At 41.3% G+C, this 21,431-nt stretch overlaps 1 protein-coding gene across 1 annotated transcript in view; it reads right to left on the bottom strand.

Annotated features, from left to right (window-relative positions):
- Positions 1–6,566: 6,566 nt before the first annotated feature.
- Positions 6,567–21,431, bottom strand: part of LOC129056855 (uncharacterized) — a 48,615-nt gene continuing 33,750 nt past the window's right edge. The window contains exon 5 of the mRNA XM_054546928.2: positions 6,567–10,376. The gene's annotated coding sequence lies outside the window, so the exon portion shown is untranslated. The remainder of the gene's footprint in view (positions 10,377–21,431) is intronic.

Genomic DNA, 21,431 nt, shown 5'->3' with positions numbered 1-21,431 from the left:
ACCAGTCACAGAGTTGTGAAGCGGTCTCCTGGCGATCCTCACTCAAAGCCAGCACGGCACGGGGAGGGAGGGGTGGCCCCATGACATGACGGCTCCAAAGCAGATGCCTGGTGGACCCGCGGAGGGAGCGGTGACCCGGCGCCAGGTGCTCACGTGCGGCTGTGGCTCAGCGGCCTGCAGGCTGGGCTTGGCCCTCTGACAGGGATGGGGTCCTCCCCCGGTCCGACCACCTGTACACTCGCTGCAGAGCAGTGCCTGGTACGGGCATCTGGAGACAAACCAGCCTGGCCAGGTGGGCTGGGAACAAACCCAGCCGCACGTCCTCCCAGTGACTTCCTGGGAACACTCAGACCCCAGCTTCCATCCCGGGCGCCGCCCTCATGCCCTGCCAGCCTCTCTCCGGTATTCATTAGATCAAAAGCAGCGCTTTGTGCACGGTGATGGAACCTTCTAGGACATGAAAATTTTTTTCTAAGCAAAGGTGATTGTGAACATTGCATCATCTGGTTCCTTATTTAACAGAGTTTCTTTCAAGTCTGACGAATTTTGTCATCTATCACGTTTCTATCATCCCCTGGCTATCCACATCCTCTGCCTATCATTTATGTTCAGCAAAACATCTATTCTTATTCTAAATTATGACCTCTTCTGTTTACTGAATTACTGTTCTTCTCAGCCACAGAACATACACTCAAGACTTCAGTTCTTGCCTGCCCTTCACCATCTAGCTCCACACTAACGTCTGGCACATAGAAGCTGCACAGTAAATCTTTGTTGACTTATTAATTAATTAGTAGTTGTTTGGAAGCTATAACATAATTTCCCAGGGAATTAGTACTGTAATCCTATCCCTACAAGTTCACAAGAGACAATTAAATTTATAATATAACAAATACAGAATGCTTGTGGTGAATATAATTTTGAGTTATTTTTTTCTTTAATCAAAATGAAAAGCTATATAAGCTTTTGCAGGACAGCGTGCCTCACTCTGGGTCAGAACTGAGCATATTAATTCATAAAAGCCTCTTTTCCAGGGTTCTGGTGGGAGTCCCACTGCCTCTGGAACCGTGGTGGTGAGCAGGTCTTCAAAACTCTGGTTCCTTCTACTAGGGATGCAGGAAGCTCCAGACTTTCCCTCTTCTTTCTCATGGGATCTACTACCCAGAGGTTAATAGTGAGCCTCGGCTGCTGTTGAGACAGACAGGAGGGACAGAGTGCCAAAACAGTAGCAGCATCCACTAAAGGAAAATAAAGGTCCTTGAAAAAGTCAAACTTAGAGGTAACCCAACTATATCCAGAGTAAAGAAACAGTGATTCTCATAAGTTAGAAATGGTTACATTAATTATAATAATAAAGAAATGATCTGTGTGAACCCCGGGAATCAGAAATGGAAGATGCGGTGGTCTCTACACACCGGCAATGCTCTTCGTACCCTTGGGTGCCATGTGGGCATTGCCGAGTTAGAGGGTGCCATGCTGCAGGTGCCGCTCCACACCCTGCTTTCCTCCCGGTCATGCTTCCCATGCCCCATGCCATGAGCACCTCCTGCTGCAAGAGCAGGGTGTTCCTGTGAAATAGTCGTATGGGGTGGGAGATAAATGCACTTCAAATTATCTAGGATCTGTCATTGGGAAGAGGGTCAAAGTGCCAATAAGCAGAAACCACCCAAATATCCATCAGTGAACAAAAGTAAAAATGAGATGTGGCTTAGCCACGCAAAAGAACATCATTCATCCATAATCTAGAAAACACTGTGCCTAATGAGAGAGGCCAGATGCAAAAGACCTCTGAGCCTCTGTATTTGTATGGAAGTCTAGGAGAGGAGTGTCTGTTCAGACAGGAGGCAGCTTAGTGGCTGCTGAGAGCTGTGGGCAGGGGAAGGAGGGACAACGGGAGAAGGGCAGGGGTCTCCTCTTTTTCTCCTGGAGCTGATGAAATGATCCAGTTGAGGGTGGGGATGGCTGCACATATTTGTGAATATACTCAAAACCATCGAATTGTACAATTTAAATGTGCAAATTGTATGGTATTTGAAGTATAGCTCAATAAAGCTGTTTCCCAAAAAGCTGATAGAACAACAAGAAAAAATAGACACATTCACGTGGCGAAACATGGTATGGGGAGAACGTATAGTTTTAAATCCATATATTAGAAAATCACAAAGGCTGAAAATCAATAAATTTTGTGTATTTAAGATTTGTTTTACAATGGCATTAACAAAAGCAACAGAATCTATGCAAGACCAGTATGCTCAAAGTCATGAAATGTTTTTTAAATAAATTAAAGACCTAAAGAAATAAGCAATGTTTGGATTCTGGAAGACTCAGCACAGTAAAGGTAAATAATCTCTAGAATCAAGGTCATCTCAGTGACAATTCCTGCAGGCCTTTTCTTTTGTGGACATTGACAAACCGAGTCTAAAAAAGGGACAGAGACAAGGCACGGCCTGTAATCCCAGTGCTCTAGAAGGCCGAGGCGAGAAAACTTTGAGGCCAGGCATTCTAGACCAGATGGGGCAACATACTGAGATCCCATCCCTATGAAATATAATTTCAAAAACATAAAATATAGGCAGACAAATGATGAGCTGAGGGCAACACAGACATGCAGGCCCCAAGAACTGCCCCATGGGCAGGTGGTTTCTCCCGCAGCAGTGACCAGCGGTGTGGGTGCAGAGACCGTCAGGAGGATGGAATGGAACCTGGAGCTAAGAATCAGACCCTCACAGACACACATACTTAGCTTATGGCTGAGTTTGGAGTAGAGAGCAGAGTGACGTGTTTTTGTTTTGTTTTTTTTTTCACTTCAACAGATAATATTGGGTCAAATAAATATGAAAACTAAATAATGAGACTTGATATATACTTTATACTGCACACAAAAATAAATGTAGGGTGAATTTTAAATCTAAATGTGAAAGACATAAGAAGACAAATTGTAAACAATAACAAGATATCTACATTTTTTATAAGGGAATTATTTCTTTAAAGAGACACAAGGAATAACAACCATGAAAGAATAAATCGACACATTGGATTGCATTTGTATTAAGAATATTTGCTCCTGCAGAGACACTGATAAAAAATTAAAAGTGAGTCACACGGTGCAGGAACGTCCTTGCAACATGTAGCTGGCAGAGAGCTTGTTGCTGACACAGAGAATAACTCCCATAAATCAGGATCAAAACCACAAATGACCTAATTAAACAGATGGGTAAAAGACTGAAATGGGTCCTTTACAGAAGAGGATATCCAGCTGCCCAATATCCGTATGAAATGTCTTAGACCTCATTTGCAAACAACTTTCTGTAATTAGGAAAATGCAAAATTAAAGCCGCAACGGATACCACCACACCATGGATGGTGAAACAAAAGGAAGCAATATTGCCATCATCAGGCCACAATAAAGGTACTCATTTATGACCTGGCAATGTCACACCTAACAAGACACAGAGCAGGGCTGCGAGCTGTGTGCAGGAGATATTCACACAATTGAAGATTTGAAAGACGCCAATGCGCAGCAGGGGCAGGGTGTGGACACAGCCCTTCAGGGGAGGAGTCCACAGCAGGAGCATCTGCAAACCTTTTCTGTAAGAGCCAGGCAGTGAGTGGTGTAGGCTTTGTAGGCCGTGCGGCCTCTATCAGGGGCTCACCCCCGCCACTGCAGGGAGCAGCAGTCTTTGCCAACAAGTAAAGGAAAGAGCATGGCGGTGTTCCAATAAGACTTTGTAGACTAAAACAGGCCACAGTGGCTGAATGTGGCCCCCACAGATGGTAGTTTGTTGACTCCTTGTTCAAAGCAATAGTAAATTAATGGTCTGAAGTGATATGTGTGCAGTAAAGTGGATAAATATCACAAATGCAATGTTGCATAAAAACAGGTAGACACAAGAGTGCAGATCACAGAATTCCATTTTCATAAATGTCAAACAAGATAAAACTATAGTATTCAAAGGTGAATGTCTAGGTGGTAGAAAGGACAAAGAAAGAAAAGTGAGGAAAGGATAACTACGAATGATCAGTCTGGTTCTTCCTTTTGCAGAAAAAGGAGGAGGTAGTGACGGTGAGGGGTGTGAGGGAGTACCGTAGATTACTTTCAATCTTCTGCTTTTTGACCAAAGTGTTTGATTGATCATAAGCTTCCAAACTGTGCATTTTGTTCTTTTTTATATGTGTGTTATAATTTGTAATACAAATAAGATGTTCTCATATTTATCTATGTAAAATAATGAATTTGTGGTGGGTAACCCTCCAAAGTATACAGCATTCCCATTTCACAGGAGAGACGGCTGTGGCCTGAGAAGATAGACTCAGTTCTCAGAGATATGAAGTAGAAAAGTGGCATTGGGATGACAATATGTGTTTTTAGTGGAGGGAGGTGAGGACTGAAGTTTGTTTTTATAAAACTCTCTTTTAAAATCTGGAGTTGAAGGGAGTGCAGGAGGCAAAATTTAAAAGGTGCCCCACACCCCAGCCCCAGCAGTGCCAATCCTGGGCTATCTGGTCAACACTAATCTCAACACCCCCCTGAAGGAGATTTGCAGACAGAATTAAAGTCCCAAGTCAGGTGACCGTATATAAGGTAAATAACTATTCCTGGAATTTCATGTTGAAATTTTTTTGTATCTGTGATTTTGTATCCCTTCAAAAACATGAGAGTGAAAGAATATAAAAGATAGTAATCCTGGTGATGGGTGCATGAGTGTCTTTATCGAATGCTCAAAATATTTTATAATTAATAAAAATTCATAAGTAAGAATACAAATAAATAATATGAAAATGAGACAAGGGGTCAGGAAAATATACTATGTATTTGTGTAAGATTTAATAGTTTTTCACCAAAAGTAAAAGTTGGTAAGAATTAACAGTGTAACATATATTTTAGACTACTGGAAAAACAGTTTTACATGCCAGGCATATAAGGAAAGTAAAATGTGCTTTTGGTAAAAGATTAGCATAAGTCATGGGAACAGTATTTTTTTGCCCAGTTCAGAGGGATAAAGGATTGTTTTAAGTTAGATAGAATAAAGCTAAAAGTTTAAGCAAGTTGTGGAAGGTTTGTGAAAAAGTAGTCTCGTAAAAGAAATTCTGTGTGTGATCACACTGCTAAAGTTAAAGGGGTATTACTCAGTTTTTCTGTAAATTGAACATTAGAATGAAAGTATAGCACAGTTTTCTTAGAACATTGCTCTGCTTTTTAACAGAAAATTGTAAAGGGTTATAAAAGGTTTATGAAATCTTTCCTTATGGTCAAACTGATTAATATTAAATAGATTTGTCCATAAGGTTTTATTAAGAATTGGATTTAACATCAATAGTACACTAATGCAAAGGTAAAATTTGGCTTTTTTTTGAACTGTATTTGTATAATTGTGTTGTTGGTATGTGTTCCAAAATCATGTGAAACTTCTGTAATTCTAATATGACTTAGTATACATTATTAGTAATAACTATAATTATTTTAAATAATTGTGTGCCACAGAAGTGACAAATTACCTTGTCAATTGTGTCTTTGACTGTGGCTGCCCTGTTTTTTGTTATCCACAGACAATTGTCTCATTCTAATTCTCTTTAAAAGATGGTTTCATAATCAGCTATAGAACTCTAACAGGTGTTCTTAAATGCAGGTTTCTGATAACTCAGAGATTGTGACATTAAAATGGAGAGAAAAGAACTTCCAAGACTCTCTAGGAAAAGTAATGTGTTCAAAAATATTGAGCAAAACATGAATTAATTGCATAAACTGAGCTAATAAAAGCCTTAAGTAATCTTTTTTTTTTTTTTTACTTTTGGCTTAAAACGTTGCGGATCCTTTGTTTTGTTTTCAAAATAAAAAATACTTTTCTTTCAAGCTATTTATAGCTTTTAACAGTTAAGTATACCCCTACAAACAAAATTTGAATAATATTTCTATCTACCAGATTTCTCCAAAATTTGGAAACTATTTGTGAATATTCTTAACTTATGGCAGTATAGTTATTTGCGTAAGTACAATAAGAATCTGTTTTCTTTTGTAGCAGGGCACAATTGCAGACACTGGTTATCTTACCAAGGTTTTGACTGGAATGGCATGCTTTCAGATACAAACAGACTCTTTCAAGGAATCAAAGTTCACTTATAGAGCCAATAAAAGCCTGTTGGGAAAACTGGCCTAATACTTTGTCTATCCAGTCCCTGTGCAGGGTTCCTGACCTGTACTAAGTAAAGAATGTCACTTTCTAACAAGCCCAGGAACTCAAGTTATCTTGGGACCTAAAGAGAAGAATTTATGCAGCTAATACAGGTATTTGATGGCACAAGTCCATGGCGGGGCTCAAGGCTTTAAAAAGTCTTATCTGAGATTCCTTATGGAACAAAGTTCTATCAAAGCCAATTTTAAAAAGAGGCTATGATTATTCTTGCTATGTTTTATGCAAATAATCAGGCCAAGTATAATATGATGAAAGCTTATTTTGCAAACAAATCAGTCCTATCATGATTTGGTTTTAATAAAAATAAGGACTAGAGAGATAAAAATTATGTTTCAAGAACTGTAGTACACCTGTTATTAGATTCCAGTCTCATCAGTTGTTTATGAGTTTTTTTTTTTCATGCAATTCAGACTAATCCTGCTCACTCCTATCAATCAACCATGATATCTGGCTGCAGCTCAGAAGAAACAAGAGGGATAGGTAATGCAAACATCTGGATCAATATTCTAATTTTGGGCATATATTGGAATCAGCTAGCAGCCCCATGCACCAGAGTCTTAGCCACCAGCTACCTGGGTGTCTCAGCAGTCTCAGAATTTTTAGGAACTGTTCTCACCCCCTTATTTCATTTTGACTTTTCTACTTGTCTTAAAACTCAAGGAGCCTTCTATACTTGTGGCCAATCAGTTCACCAATGCCTCCCCACTAATGGGACTAGAACTTGTACCATAGGCTATGTATACACAGACATCTTCATAGTCCCTGTCAATCTCTCTCTTCCAGTACCAATCTATGCGCATTCCATGTTGCCCAGGGTGAAGAGGGCTATCCAATTATTTCCTCTTCTCATGGGACTTGGCATTGTAGCCAGTACAGGAACTGGAATTGCCAGATTCATAAAAGCCTCCTTAACCTATGCCCACTCTCAAAGGAAATAGCCAACAACATTGACTCCATGGCTGAAGCCTTAACAACCGTGCAAGAGCAGATGCACTCTTTAGTAGCTGTAGTCATTCAAATCATTAAGGACTAACATGAACACACCACAGGGAACAACCGTGCAAGAGCAGATCCACTCTTTAGCAGCCGTAGTCCTCCAAATCATTAAGGACTAGCAAGAGCAGATCCACTCTTTAGCAGCCATAGTCCTTCAAATCATTAAGGACTAACATTACCACACCACAGGGAACAACCGTGCAAGAGCAGATCCACTCTTTAGCAGCCGTAGTCCTTCAAATCATTAAGGACTAGCAAGAGCAGATCCACTCTTTAGCAGCCGTAGTCCTTCAAATCATTAAGGACTAGCAAGAGCAGATCCACTCTTTAGCAGCCATAGTCCTTCAAATCATTAAGGACTAACATTACCACACCACAGGGAACAATCATGCAAGAGCAGATCCACTCTTTAGCAGCCGTAGTCCTTCAAATCATTAAGGACTAACATTAACACACCACTGGGAACAACCGTGCAAGAGCAGATCCACTCTTTAGCAGCCGTAGTCCTTCAAATCATTAAGGACTAACAAGAGCAGATGCACTCTTTAGCAGCCGTAGTCCTTCAAATCATTAAGAACTAACAAGAGCAGATCCACTCTTGAGCAGCCATAGTCCTTCAAATCATTAAGGACTAACAAGAGCAGATGCACTCTTTAGCAGCCATAGTCCTTCAAATCATTAAGAGCTAACAAGAGCAGATCCACTCTTTAGCAGCTGTAGTCCTTAAAATCATTAAGGACTAACCCTAACACACCACAGGGAGGACCAATGTCAACTAATGTTCACAGCAGCTCAGAAAGGAATTTCCTTAGTCTCAAACAAAAAATATTGATTTTGGGTAATCAATCAGGAAAAGTACAAGACAACATCAGACAACTTGTAAATGGAGCCTCTTGTTGATGGGAACAAGCCTCTCAGGGCTGGCTTGTTCTCATAAAGGAACCTGGGGGAGGAACATAGAATGGATCCTAGAAGGAACCTAGAAATGGCTCTCCTGGGTTTTTTCCTCTGAGAACCACTTGTTATTCTCCTACTTTTGCTCCTTCGTGGTCCATGTCTTCTAAATCTAATAACCTGATTTATCTCCTCCTGCCTTCAGGCCATCAAGCTCCAGATGACCCTCAGCAGGATGCCATCCTCTCAAGATTCAAGAGCCATCCTTCTACAGAGGACCCTTAGACTGCCCATCAGTGTAAAGCAACAGAGTTGAAATCTTGTCCCATCTCCCTTGGACCTGGCTAGACACTGCTTTCACCAACCCAAAGAGTCACCCTTCTTCCCTGACAGCAGCAAGAGGACAAGACCCACAGAACCACCACCACTGCCCATGTGTCAACAGGAAGCAGTTACAGAAGACTGACCTTAATCCATTTTCCCCCAAAATTGGGGTCTTGGACTCTTGAGGGGAAAATGCTACAGCAGGAAGTCAGACAGACGTGAGAGCCCCCCTGGCCAGGAATGTCAGGCAACTATCAGGTGATGGCCAGGAGGTGGTTAACAGTCTCTCTAAAATAATTGGTCACAGCTGGCACCAGGGAACAGCAGTTTCCCAAAGGACAGAAAACACCTGAAACTGGATCAGCAGCTTCCCCATAAGATCTCAGGAGCTGGGTGAGCAGGCTCAAGCACGCACACTAAAAGGCAAAATAGTGGAGTTTAACTGGTATATGACCTTCCAGGAATATTCAGCTAGTATGGGAAGAACGCCTCAAGCAAGCAGACGTACAATGTCAGTAAACCTACTGTGCACGCGGCCCCTCCCAAGGGCTGGCAGGCCACTGTCCATGCAGACAGCCCACCCCATGGGAAGAATCAGGGGAAAGGGATGCAACCGAAAGCATGCCAATGGATACAACTCCAAGTCAAAGGTCAAACCACACACTTGACTTGCTCAAGCCGCCCACTTGGCCTTCTTCCAAGTGGTCTTTCCTTTCTTTTGTTCCCACTCTAGGCTTTTTAATACGCTTTCTCTCCTCCACTAAAACTTGCCTCGGTCTCTCCTTCTCCTATGCTCCTCAATCAAAGTCTTTCTTCTGAGGAGGCAAGAACTGAGGTTGCTGCAGACTTGTATAGATTCACCATGGCTAACCCTCGTAAGTCATGTGCCAGCTCAGGACAGCAATGTTTATCTTTCTTCCTGTTGACTCTGTGTTGTTGAGGAAAACATCATTTTTTTTTTTTTTTTTTTTTTTTGAGACGAGGTCTTGCTCTGTCGCCCAGGCTGGAGTACAGTGGCACAATCTCGGCTCACTGCAAGCTCTGCCTCCCGGGTTCACGCCATTCTCCTACCTCAGGGTCCCGAGTAGCTGGGACTACAGGTGCCCACCACCACACCCGACTATTTTGTATTTTTAGTAGACAGGGGGTTTCACCATGTTAGCCAGGACAGTCTTGATCTCCTGACCTCGTGATCTGCCCACCTTGGGCTCCCAAAGTGCCAGGATTACAGGTGTGAGCCACCACACCTGGCCGGAAAACATCATATTTTTATCTCCAAGATTCAGGCTTAAAAATAATTCTTCATAAGGATTCATTTTGATCCTTTTGTTTTCCCCTTGAAATCTACCTGTAAAGGATCATCCAGAATTGAACCTTCAGGACCAAAGCCTCCGGGCGAGATTCAGTCTTTCCTCCCTTTTCCAGCTCTGCATAGTGTAAATGTGGTGGGGTTTCACCCCAATTCCAGTTGTAAACCAAAAAGTATCTGAGATGGGTCTCAATCAATTTAGAAGTTTGTTTTGCCAATGTTAACCGCATGCTCAAGAGAAAAATAACAACACGGAATCACAAAAACAGTCTATGGTGTGTGCCTTTCTCCAAAGATGATGCTAAGGGCTTTGATAGTTGAAGGGGAAATGGGAGCTGGCGGGGAAAGAGGAAGGGTGTGGTCATCCACATGCGGCAAGAGGAAAGGACAGGCATGAGAATAGTCAACTGTGCAACCATCTCCTGCCCAGCAACTCTGCACTTTCCATAAGACAAAGTGAACATAGAGCAGCTGCTTGTGGAGATGCATCACCTTCTATCTGTCGCTCTCTGCTTAGGAACAAAACGAAAGGCAGCTGCTTGCACGACTCGTCTTCCAGCTTCATTCCTCCTCTTTGCAGAGTAAATGGGATCCCCGAGCTCTTAGTTTCCTTTCATGGTGCCGCAGCCAGAGTGAACGCAATAATCAAATGCATTTTCCTTCTGTGTAGAGAAAAGGAAAATATACTTTACCACCAATTTTTGTGTCTATTTTTATTTACACTGTTTGAAATTGGTAAACTCTGATTACTTCCTTTGAGGTCACTTTACCAACACAATGCCTCCAATGCTGACGTGGACTCCGTTCTCCACCAGCTGCAGTCAGGCCCCTCCTCACCTCCTCCTGCCATGGCCCAGTTCTCGGCTGCTGAGCCCAGGTTAGCAAGACTCCCCGAGTCGAACCCATGTCCCCGACCCCTCAGCGTTCCTAGCCCTTCGTCCTTGGAGGTCCTTGCTGTGTTCGGCTGAGCCCAGGCCTGCACTTTGGCCTTGCAGCCCTGAGGCAGTAACTGGAATAAACTCTGTCTTGTTATTTTTAACAAGCCTTTGCTACAAATCACAACAGGCCCCTTTAGGGTCTGGCATTTGAAAAGAGTAATTCCTTTTCTATTAAAAAAAATTCCTTAAAGACCTTATATAACTGAGAAAAAACCTTGCAAAGCATCACTCAACAGCAACAAGAAAACACAACAACTTAAAGATTAGGATAGAGTAAACAGGGTTTCATCCCAATGAAAGTGCCAGGGCTGAGCACCTGCTGAGAAGGTTGTTAATAACGCTGAAGGATCCCCCTTTGCCCTGTCCCCTGAAGGCACTCACATCTGTAAAGCCCCCTTTCCTTTCCCTGCTGTGCTGATTCTTTCAGGGCCCTTTCCATTATCCCAAGCTGCCCTACCTGAATCCCTGTCATCCGGCCCACAGCAACCCGTGGAGCCCTGCCTCACTCTCCCCACGTGACCTCCCCCACATGCTGGCCTGCACCCTTCCAGGGTGGATGGTTCTCTTACTTGGTTGTGGACACACAGGGTGGTCCCTGCTCCTGCCAATGGAGTTCATTTCCTCAGCACAGCCCGGGGTGTCCACTTTCCCACTCTGACCACACCCCTTGTCTCTTTCTGGTGAGGACCTGGGACCTGCAACCTTCACCCTCACCCTCTGTTCTCCATTGTCCCAAGAGCCCTCTCCTGCCCATCCCAATCCTCAAGACCCCTGCTGAGGCCTTCCCATGCCGTTCGCTGCACAGCAGGCTTCTCCCTCATGTGGGCATGTGGGACTCCCCCACATGTCCTGCCCGTCCCACCTCACACTGAATTACTGATCCTCTGGTGGGCGCCCCCTTGGCACCTGCCTGTGAGATTGGAGGCTCACCTGGCTTCCATACCACCCCCCAGGATGAAACCCAGGGCTTCGCGTGTGGTCGCATTCAACAACTTTTCCAAATATCTGCATGAATTCTGTGACATTTTTATGCCTAGCACTGCAGGCGTCTGAGCCCTCATAAAGTCCTTTCACTTGACCTTAATTACACAAATGGATATGATTCTACAGGGGAATAAAAATAAGTTGGCGTATAACAGACAGGATGTTTACTTTTAGTGGAAACTTAGCAAAACCCTTTTGTAGAATGACAGGCATTTTAGATCAGCAGCCAGCACTGAACAGGAGCCAAGAGGAACTTCTCGCGACCCACGTTCTTTCACTGACCACCACCCTCTCTAGCACCTTCCAGAGGACGAGCTTGTTCTGACCCTCATCACCAGAATCTCTGTGACCCAATGAACATGGAAATTCATTAAAAATAAATTTAAAATTTCTGCAACAGTCTACTTTATGATCCATTAGAAAATGTATTACATACCTTTGACTTGTCATAGACAGATCACTGCTGTTTTAAAATTCTCATACAGTGACTTTTTAAAATAAAGTCTTATGAAACATGCTTGAAATAGATGCCAAAAATTCTTATAAACATTACTTATATGCTTTTTTTTTTTTTTTGAGATGGAGACCCACTGTGTCACCCAGGCTGGAGCACAGTGGCGCAATCTCAGCTCACCGAAATCTCTGTCTCCCATAATTCCTCCACCTCAGCCCTCCAAGTAGCTGGAATTACAGGCATGCATCACCATGCCCAGCTATTTTTTCTATTTTTGGTAGAGACAGGGTCCCAAGCTTTTATTTTCAACCAAGGCTTTTATTATAGCCAATGGAGTGTCTTCATGTTGGCCAGGATGGTCTTGAACTCCTGACCTCAAGTGATCTGTTTACCTTGGCCTCCTAAAGTGCTGGGATTACAGTTGTGAGCCACTGAGCCAGCCAACATTCCTTATATGCTTTATTGGACCTTTTTTCTTAGTTTTTTCTTTAATGTTTCACCTCATTAATTGTGTTTGGACTTATTTCAAAATACTGTTTTCCTGTCTTTAGAGGAAGAGATCAGCTATTGCTTTCTCATTATAGTTCTTGTGTTTGTCTTCTAAAGTCATTTTTTAAATGTAAAACAACAGATATGGTTAGGCTTTGTGTCCCCACCGAAATCTCAATCTTGAATTGTAATCCCCATAATGGGAAGTTTCCCTCACGCTGTTCTCATGCTAGTGAGTGAATGCTCAGGAGATCTGATGGTTTTGTAAGGGGCTCTTCCCCCTTCGCTCAGCACTTCTTCCTGCCGCCCTGAGAAGAAGGTGCCTGTTTCCCCTTCATTTTCCCCCACGACTAAGTTTCCTGAAGCCTCCCAAGTCATACTGAACTGTGAGTCAACTAAACTTCTTTCCTTTATAAATTATCAAGTCTCAGGCAGTTCTTTATAGTAGTATGAAAATGGACTAATACACCAATTTATGATTTAATTTTGGTACATAAGGGAGAAATGCAAACCCAGAAGACAACTCGCTTGAGACCAGGACTCACCATGATTATGGTTTTGCATTAAGTCATTCATAGCATCTCACTCCCGCTTCTTTTTCGTGGTAGAGGGGAGATCCGCTGACCATGTCTAGTCTGGATTCCAAATTCTCATGTTTTTGTCTCTGTGCTTTTCATACACAGAGCGAAAAATTCTTGTCTACTTCTTTCAAGTCTACCGAATGCAACACTGCCATGACTACCAATCTGCAAGCACAAAACACTTTTACATGTTCTTGGTTAAACCAATAACCTTGACATTCTTATTGGGAAGTCCTGTGGTTCAAAGAGTGATGGGGAACAGAACCATGAAGGCCCTGAAGGAAGAATGATGGGGCAGTTCTCACCACTTTGATTTGCTGTCTGGCATCTAAGTCCTCTCTGAGCTGTTTCTCATTTCATAGATTCTTCGCCCAGCTTACAACCCAGAGCTTCTCTCAAACCTCCAAGTAGGTTTAGCTCTTAAAGGTTTCCTTGTTGCCCTTATCTCACGTACTAAATTGTAAGATATTTTGTTCATAAGCATTTTTCATCCTCGCTGGCTTTTCCTTCTTTTTTTTGCTTTGTTTGTTTTGTTTTGTTTTGTTTTTGACCGAGTCTCACTCTGTCACCCAGGCTGGAGTGCAGTGGTGCAATCTCAGCTCACCGCAAGCTCCGTCTCCCAGGTTCAAGTGATTCTCCTGCCTCAGCCTCCCAAAGTAACTAGGATTACAGATACTCACAACCACATCCAGCTCATTTTTTTTTTTTTTTTTTTTTTTTAGTTGAGACAGGGTTTCACCATGTTGGCCAGGCTGGTCTTGAACTCCTGACCTCAGGTGATCCACCCGCCTTGGCCTCCCAAAGTGCTGGGATTACAGGAGTGAGCCACCGTGCCTGCCCGGTCTCTTTCCTTTTAAAACATCTTGGTGGTTACTAGATGGAATGGTTCTCATTTTATGTTCAAAAATATTTAAGCATGTTGTATGTGAGGACTTCAAAGCTGTCCTAATCAGCTGTTTGAAAAACACGTGCGTTGTCACCCCGAGGATAGACGCATTTTATTCCAAAGAAAACATGGCCTCAGGGGGACTCAGAGCCTCCTCCAGGGATGCCACCATCAGGAAACTCTAGGAAGGAAAGAGGGCGCCACGGGAGGGGAGACTTCAAGAGAGAGGGGTGGATAGAACAGGGAGAAGGGAGAAGGGTGGTCAGTGAAGACCAGAGCTGATGTGGGACAGGGCAGAACACCAACAGGGTGGGAGCCCCAGCCCTATGGCAACTGATTCAGGAGCTGCCTCAGCAGCGCTTCTCCCATCCTGGAGTCCCCCACCCTTGCCTTCAGCCCCATTTCCTCACGTTTTCTCTTTCCATAACAACTTCTTCCTTCAGGGAACTCTCAGAATAACATTTACGCTGGGGCTGACTCCTCTCTTGGGGACCTGCACTTTAACTGTGTCTGTGTCTTGTGAGGAAGCCCTCACGGCCTTTGTGTCCTTATAGGAGCTGCGGACCAAACGTGAGCAGTTGGGACATGCTGGCCGGCAGGTGATGACATCCTCCCTTACAACCACAGCCGGGGGGGCCGCGTATCCCACCCACAGCCTTCCTGGCAAAGCAGCCCTTACAGAAGTACAGATCCAATCTGCTGCAGCTCTACCTGTAATATTCAAAAAAGAGTTTGATTTGCCTGTGGTCTTGAGGAATCTCAAAGTTTCCATATGAGTTCTGAACAGGCTTGATAAATACACATCCCGAAGATAGCCAGGCTGCCTGTTTCTACAGTTTTTGCAGTTCCCATTCATGATCTAAACTCATTGTGGTCAAACCAGAGCAAAAAACCTGTTTATTGCTGCATGCATTCTTTCATCCACTTATTCTGGGGGAGCCTGGGAGTGTTTAGGAGACACTGCTTTTCCCCAGACCACACACAGCAAGTCCCTTCAGCCCTGCAATAGCTTCTTGAACATATGAAACATTTAGGACTGCAAAAGAACTGCTTAGAAATATAGAAGTCAGGAAGTTAAGCAAACCTTCCTTCATTCGCCAGAATCTCTGACATCATTTCTAATTCTGTTCTCATCGTTTCTAATTCTGTTCTCTTGCCCCCGCAATAATAAACAAAACAACTGCCGGAGTCATCTGAGAATGACAAATTCTAATACACAACACATGTGGGATGTGTTACTGAGACAACACAGTGAGTGTCTGTGCAGGAACAGCCGGAATCATCCAGAAATTCTCTCATTAAGGAGTGTGTTAGGTCAATTTCCTTAAAAGGAAATGTACAACTTTAATGCAATAAAAATTAATACCTGTGAATCATTCCATAGTAAAATATTTTTGGTTCATCCATTAAGTGTGATGTTACAGCCAAGTTCTTTTCAATGATATAAAACAATTATGTTATTATACGGAAGCACCCATCCAGAAGGGACGGAATTCTCCTCAGACAGAAGCTTTCCAAGTATGGTTACGGGCAGAGGGAGGAAGGGAAATTTGGAACCCAAATTTGGAGGCTATTTTGGTTCAGTAATTCAATCTCAGTGCATTCTTTTTAGAAACCACAATGCCAAGTGCCTATGAACAGCCGGGGTGCAAACGGGAACACCAGTCCCCATGCCCATTGCTTCTTTTCCAGGAAAATAACAAATAAACATCTAGAAAACAATCTTTCTATTGGTGGATAAAAGGGTTAGGTCACATCAGCAATAAAGCAGTACCCTGTGACTTCAAGGAGCATCTCCAGCCTGTATTATCTGCACTTGGAAAAATGCATTGCAAGAGTTGCTGAAGTGAGTTATAAGGTAACACTTGTCTGCAAGATTTCTAATGTTCTATAAATTCTGTCATCCAGAAAGCCCAGCTGTTCCTTCCCAAAGGCCAACTAGACGATGCAATCTTGTGTGGGGAGCAGGTTGAGGGGAGAAAAGGATGAGGGTCCCCTTTTCTTTCCACAGTGACACCCTGCTCACCAATCTGTGAGTGACAGCAGCCTCAGGCTCCCCCAGAGAGCTACATGGCCACAATTTCAACTTCTGATACCTTAGAAAAGAAGGAGAGTGTTCATTTCACACAAGGTTAGAACTGAGGGGCGATGTTTATATTCACAGGTGAAGCACAAGGGATGTTATAAATACACACCTGTGTGTTCTAGGCTGTACCTGCCACCTAAAATGACAGCTACATTATAAAACAAACATAAAAACAGAGCTTTTAAATTATGAAATAGAACTGAAATAAACAACAGGTTTAAGATACTTTAGTTATATTTGTGACTGTTGTAGAAGGCTTTTTTGTTCTTACTGAAATGTTGGTAGAGCTGATGCTTTTGATGAGAGAAAAATGAGTGAATATGATGAATTATTTGATAGCTATTGGCTCAAAACTTGTGGTATGAGAGAACGAGTCAGTGCTAATTCTATGTTCAGGTTTTTGCTATTGGCTTTGTGGCAGTTATGTTAAAGCATATATACAGTTTTAAATTGTGTAAAGCCACATGGAAGCTGTGTGTGACGTACTTTCTAAACCAAGATATTTATTTTTTAATATCAACTACCAATTCTGGTTTTTGTTTAAATTTGATATTGTTCCTATCTTTCCTTGTATCAGTCCATTTTTATGCAAATAAACCACATTTTAAAATATGTTATATTTTTATGTCATATTTTAGTGAATGAATTCAAAATCTATCCAACAACTTTTTTTTGAAAGATTCTAACTGGGTGAGAAAATTTGGTTTCAATGATTTATGATGCAGATACAGAAGTTTTATTAAGGCCATACATGATTGTCTCTAGCAATAAAGTTATTGGAACCTTAGAAATATTCATTTTTAATAAGCTGTCTCCAAAGTGTAAACTTACTTAGAACACATTCATTCTTTTCTCCATTTTTAGAATGTCGCCTTTATTCTGAGGAGCAGATTGTTTATTTAAAAATACTTGACAGCTTACATACTAAATTTTAACAACAACAAAAGTCTCAGTCATCTTTAGTTTCAATAATTTAATTATTTTGCCACAAGATGACTGTGAATCAATGTGAGATAGAGAAGATTATCATGGTAGATGCTTTATTATTGTAAAGGACTACAGGATGCTATCATCATTTCGAAGTCTTTTTAGAAATATAAAACATATTACCTCTATAATGCTATCACCTTCCATAAAATTTTTATCTGTTTCTTACATGTTTTTGCTACAATAGCTTGCCCATGAAAGATGCTGTATTTCAAATTCATATGTGGTATATATATATGTATATGTATATATGTATATATGTATATGTATATATGTATATGTATATATGTATATGTAAATATGTATATGTGTATATATGTATAAGTATATATGTATATGTATATATGTATATATGTATATGAATATATATGTATATATGTATATGAATATATATATATATTCCAATCAAAACAGCCTGTTAGACCAAGGTCATTCTTACACAGTTCCCATAATGCATCATCCTTACTAAAAAAGTCATTTTCTATTGAGGATAGTGTTTTTTTTTTTTCCCAGCTAAGGTATTACCTCTTTGCTTCATAGGTTAATAAAAAATAGTCTGTACACAATAAAAAATGATAAAGGGGGTATCACCACTGACCCCACAGAATTGCAAACTACCATCAGAGAATACTATAAACACCTCTATGCTAATAAACTAGAAAATCTAGAAGAAATGAATAAATTCTTGGACACATACACCCTCCCAAGACTAAACCAGGAAGAAGTCAAATCCTTGAATAGACCAATAACAAGTTCTGAAGTTGAGGCAGTAATTAATAGCCTACCAGCCAAAAAAAGCCTAGGGCCAGATGAATTCACAACCAAGTTCTATGAGAGGTACATACAGAAGCTGGTACCTTCCTTCTGAAACTATTCCAAACAATTGAAAAGGAGGGAGTCCTCCCTAACTCATTTTATGAAGCCAGCATCAATGTGATACCAAAACCGGCAAGAGACACAACAAAAAAAGAAAACTTCAGGCCAATATCTCTGATGAACATCGATGTGAAAATCCTCAAAAGAATACTGGCAAACTGAATCCAGCAGCACATCAAAAATCTTATCCACCACGATCAAGTTGGCTTCATCCCTGGATGCAAGGCTGTTCAACATATGTAAATCAATAAATGTAATCCATCACATGAATAGAAACAGAAACAAAAACCACATGATTATCTCAATAGATGCAGAAAATACCTTTAACAAGATTCAACATACCTTCATGGCAAAAACTCTCAATAAACTAGGTATTAACTGATAGAATATATCTCAAAATAATGAGTTATTTATGAAAAACCCACAGCCAACACCTTATTGAATGGGCAAAAGCTGGAAGCATTCCCTTTGAAAACTAGTACAAGACGATACCCTCTCTCACCACTCCTATTCAACATAGTATTGGAAGTTCTGGCCAGGGCAATCAGGCAAGAGACAGAAATAAAGCGTATTTGAATACGAAGAGAGGAAGTCAAATTGCCTCTGTTTGCTGATGACATGAGTCTATAATTAGAAAACCCTATCATCTTCATCTTAGCCCTTAAGCTGATAAGCAATGTCAGCAGTCTCAGGATACAAAATCAAGGTGCAAAAAATCACAAGCATTCCTTTACACCAACAACAGACTAGCAGAGAGCCAAGTCATAAATGGATTCCCATTCACAATTTCTACAAAGAGAATAAAATACCTAAGAATACAGCTAACAAGGGATGTGAAGGACCTCTTCAAAGAGAACTACAAACCACAGCTCAAAGAAATGAGAGAGGACACAAACAGATGGAAAAACATTCCATCCTCTTGGATAGGAAGAATCAAAATCATGAAAATGGCCACACTGCCCAAAGTAATTTATAGATTCAATGCTATCCCCATCAAACTACCATTGACATTCTTCACAGAATTAGAAAAAACTACTTTAAATTTCATATGGAACCAAAGAGACCATATAGCCAAGACAATGCTAAGCAAAAAGAACAAAGCTGAAGGAATCATGCTACCTAACTTCAAAATATACTACAAAGCTACAGTAACCAAAATAGCATGGTACTTGTACCAAAACAGACATATAGACCAATGGAACAGAACAGAGACCTCAGAAATAACACCACACATCTACAACCATCTGATCTGCGACAAACCTGACAAAAACAGCAATGTGGAAATGATCTCCTATTCAATAAATGGTGCTGGGAAAACTGGCCAACCATATGCAAAAAACTGAGACTAGACCCCTTCCTGACACCTTATACAAAAATTAAGATGAATTAAAAACTTAAATGTAAAACTCAAAACCATAAAAACCCTAGAAAAACACCTATGCAATACCATTCAGGACATAGGCATGGACAAAGACTTCATGACAAAAATGCCAAAAGCAATTGCAACAAAAGCCAAAATTGACAAATGGGATCTAATTAAACTAAAGAGCTTTTGCACAGCAAAAGAAACTATCATCAGAGTGAACAGACAACCTACAGAATGGGAGACAAGTTTTGCAATCTACACATTTGACAAAGGTCTAATATCCAGAATCCACAAGGAACTTAAACAAATGTACTACAACAACAAAAAAACACAACCCCATCAAAAAGTGGGCAAATGATATGAAAAGACACTTCTCAAAAGAAGACATTTATGTGGCCAAAAAACATCTGACAAAAATGCTCAACATCACTGATCATTAGAGAAATGCAAATCAAAACCACAAAGAGATACTATCTCATGCCAGTCAGAATGGAAATTATTAAAAAGTCAAGAAACAACAGATACTGGCGAGGCTGTGGAGAGATAGGAACACTTCTACACTGTTGGTGGGAATGTAAATTAGTTCAACCACTGTGGAAGACAGTATGGTGATTCCTCAAGGATCTAGAACCAGAAATAAATACCATTTAACCCAGCCATCCCATTACTGAGTATATACCCAAAGGATAATAAATCATTCTACTATAAAGACACATGCACACGTATGTTTATTGCAGCACTATTCACAATAGCAAAGACATGGAACCAACCCAAATGCCCATTAGTGATAAACTGGATAAAGAAAACGTGGTACATATACACCATGGAATACTACGCAGCCATAAAAAGAAAGGAGATCATGTTCTCTGCAGGGACATGGATGAAGCTGGACGCCATCATCCTCAGCAAACTAACACAGGAACAGAAAACCAAACACTGCATGTTCTCACTCACAAGTGGGAGTTGAACAATGAGAACACATGGACACAGGGAGGGTCCTGTTGGAGGGTGGGAGGTGAGGGGAGGGAACTTAGAGAACGAGTCAACAGGTGCAGCAGACCACCATGGCACATGTATACCTATGTAACAAACCTGCACATTCTGCACACGTATCCTGGAACTTAAAGTGAAAAAAAAAAAAAGTCTGTAAATGTGTTTATCAAATGTGAATAAACTTATTTCCTGTTTAACAAGCTAAAATAAATACAGATAAAGGTGCAATGTATCAATCCAACATTCCGAAGATCATCTTGCATGCCACATGGAGTGCACACACCCCCAGTGTGGTCATCGTGACATGATTCACTAACCTACTCCTTCATATCTGAGAATACCTACCTGCCTGTTTCCCTAATTCTCCTCTGTCTTTGCTCCTCTATCCCACAGGATTGTCAAGAAGTGACACAGAAATCCAGGGTTAGTGCAGAGCCTGTGGTGGATGAGAATAGTCCAAGAAGCTGCAGGTCCCTTCCCACTACCTGCAGGAGGGAAGAGCCATGCAGGGTGGTGGCTGGGGACACACCAGGTCTGGTTCCAAATCCCCAAGAGGTTCCCCATGAAGTCGGTGAACAAGGGAGGTCAGAGGAGCAAAGGGCATGTTGGTGTAGGGAGACTAAGTGTCAGTCTATCCGCTATTCGCCCTTTGATTTTCCCAAAGAATCTCTGCCTCTGACTATTAGAATGATGTCATTTCACTGGGAGGACATTAATGAATACTGGTCAACATGACTACAGCCCCTACCCTGCTAGATTTTTATTATTAAATATCTGCTAAACCAATGTTAAAAAGAAATAACACGTTTAATTATTTTTTTAAATTCTCTCTTTCACAGTCTGGGGTAATTTTTCCAATACTTCATGATAACTTTCCATTCCAAATCAAAGGGTATGAAAATCTCCCTTTTATGAACACCCCAACTATTCTACCTGCAAAACAATTTCAGCAATTACACTAATAATGCAGGAATTTACATATATTTTTAATGCTTATGAAACTGTCTTATTTGTAAATTCAAAATAAATTATTAAAACTAATACAGAAGAAAATTAATGTACATGTTTTATGCAGGG

This window comes from Pongo abelii, chromosome 12 (assembly GCF_028885655.2).
Source record: "Pongo abelii isolate AG06213 chromosome 12, NHGRI_mPonAbe1-v2.0_pri, whole genome shotgun sequence".
Classification (NCBI taxonomy): domain Eukaryota; kingdom Metazoa; phylum Chordata; class Mammalia; order Primates; family Hominidae; genus Pongo; species Pongo abelii.
Note: the sequence above shows the minus strand (reverse complement) of the source record. Positions and strands in the feature narration are given on the sequence as shown.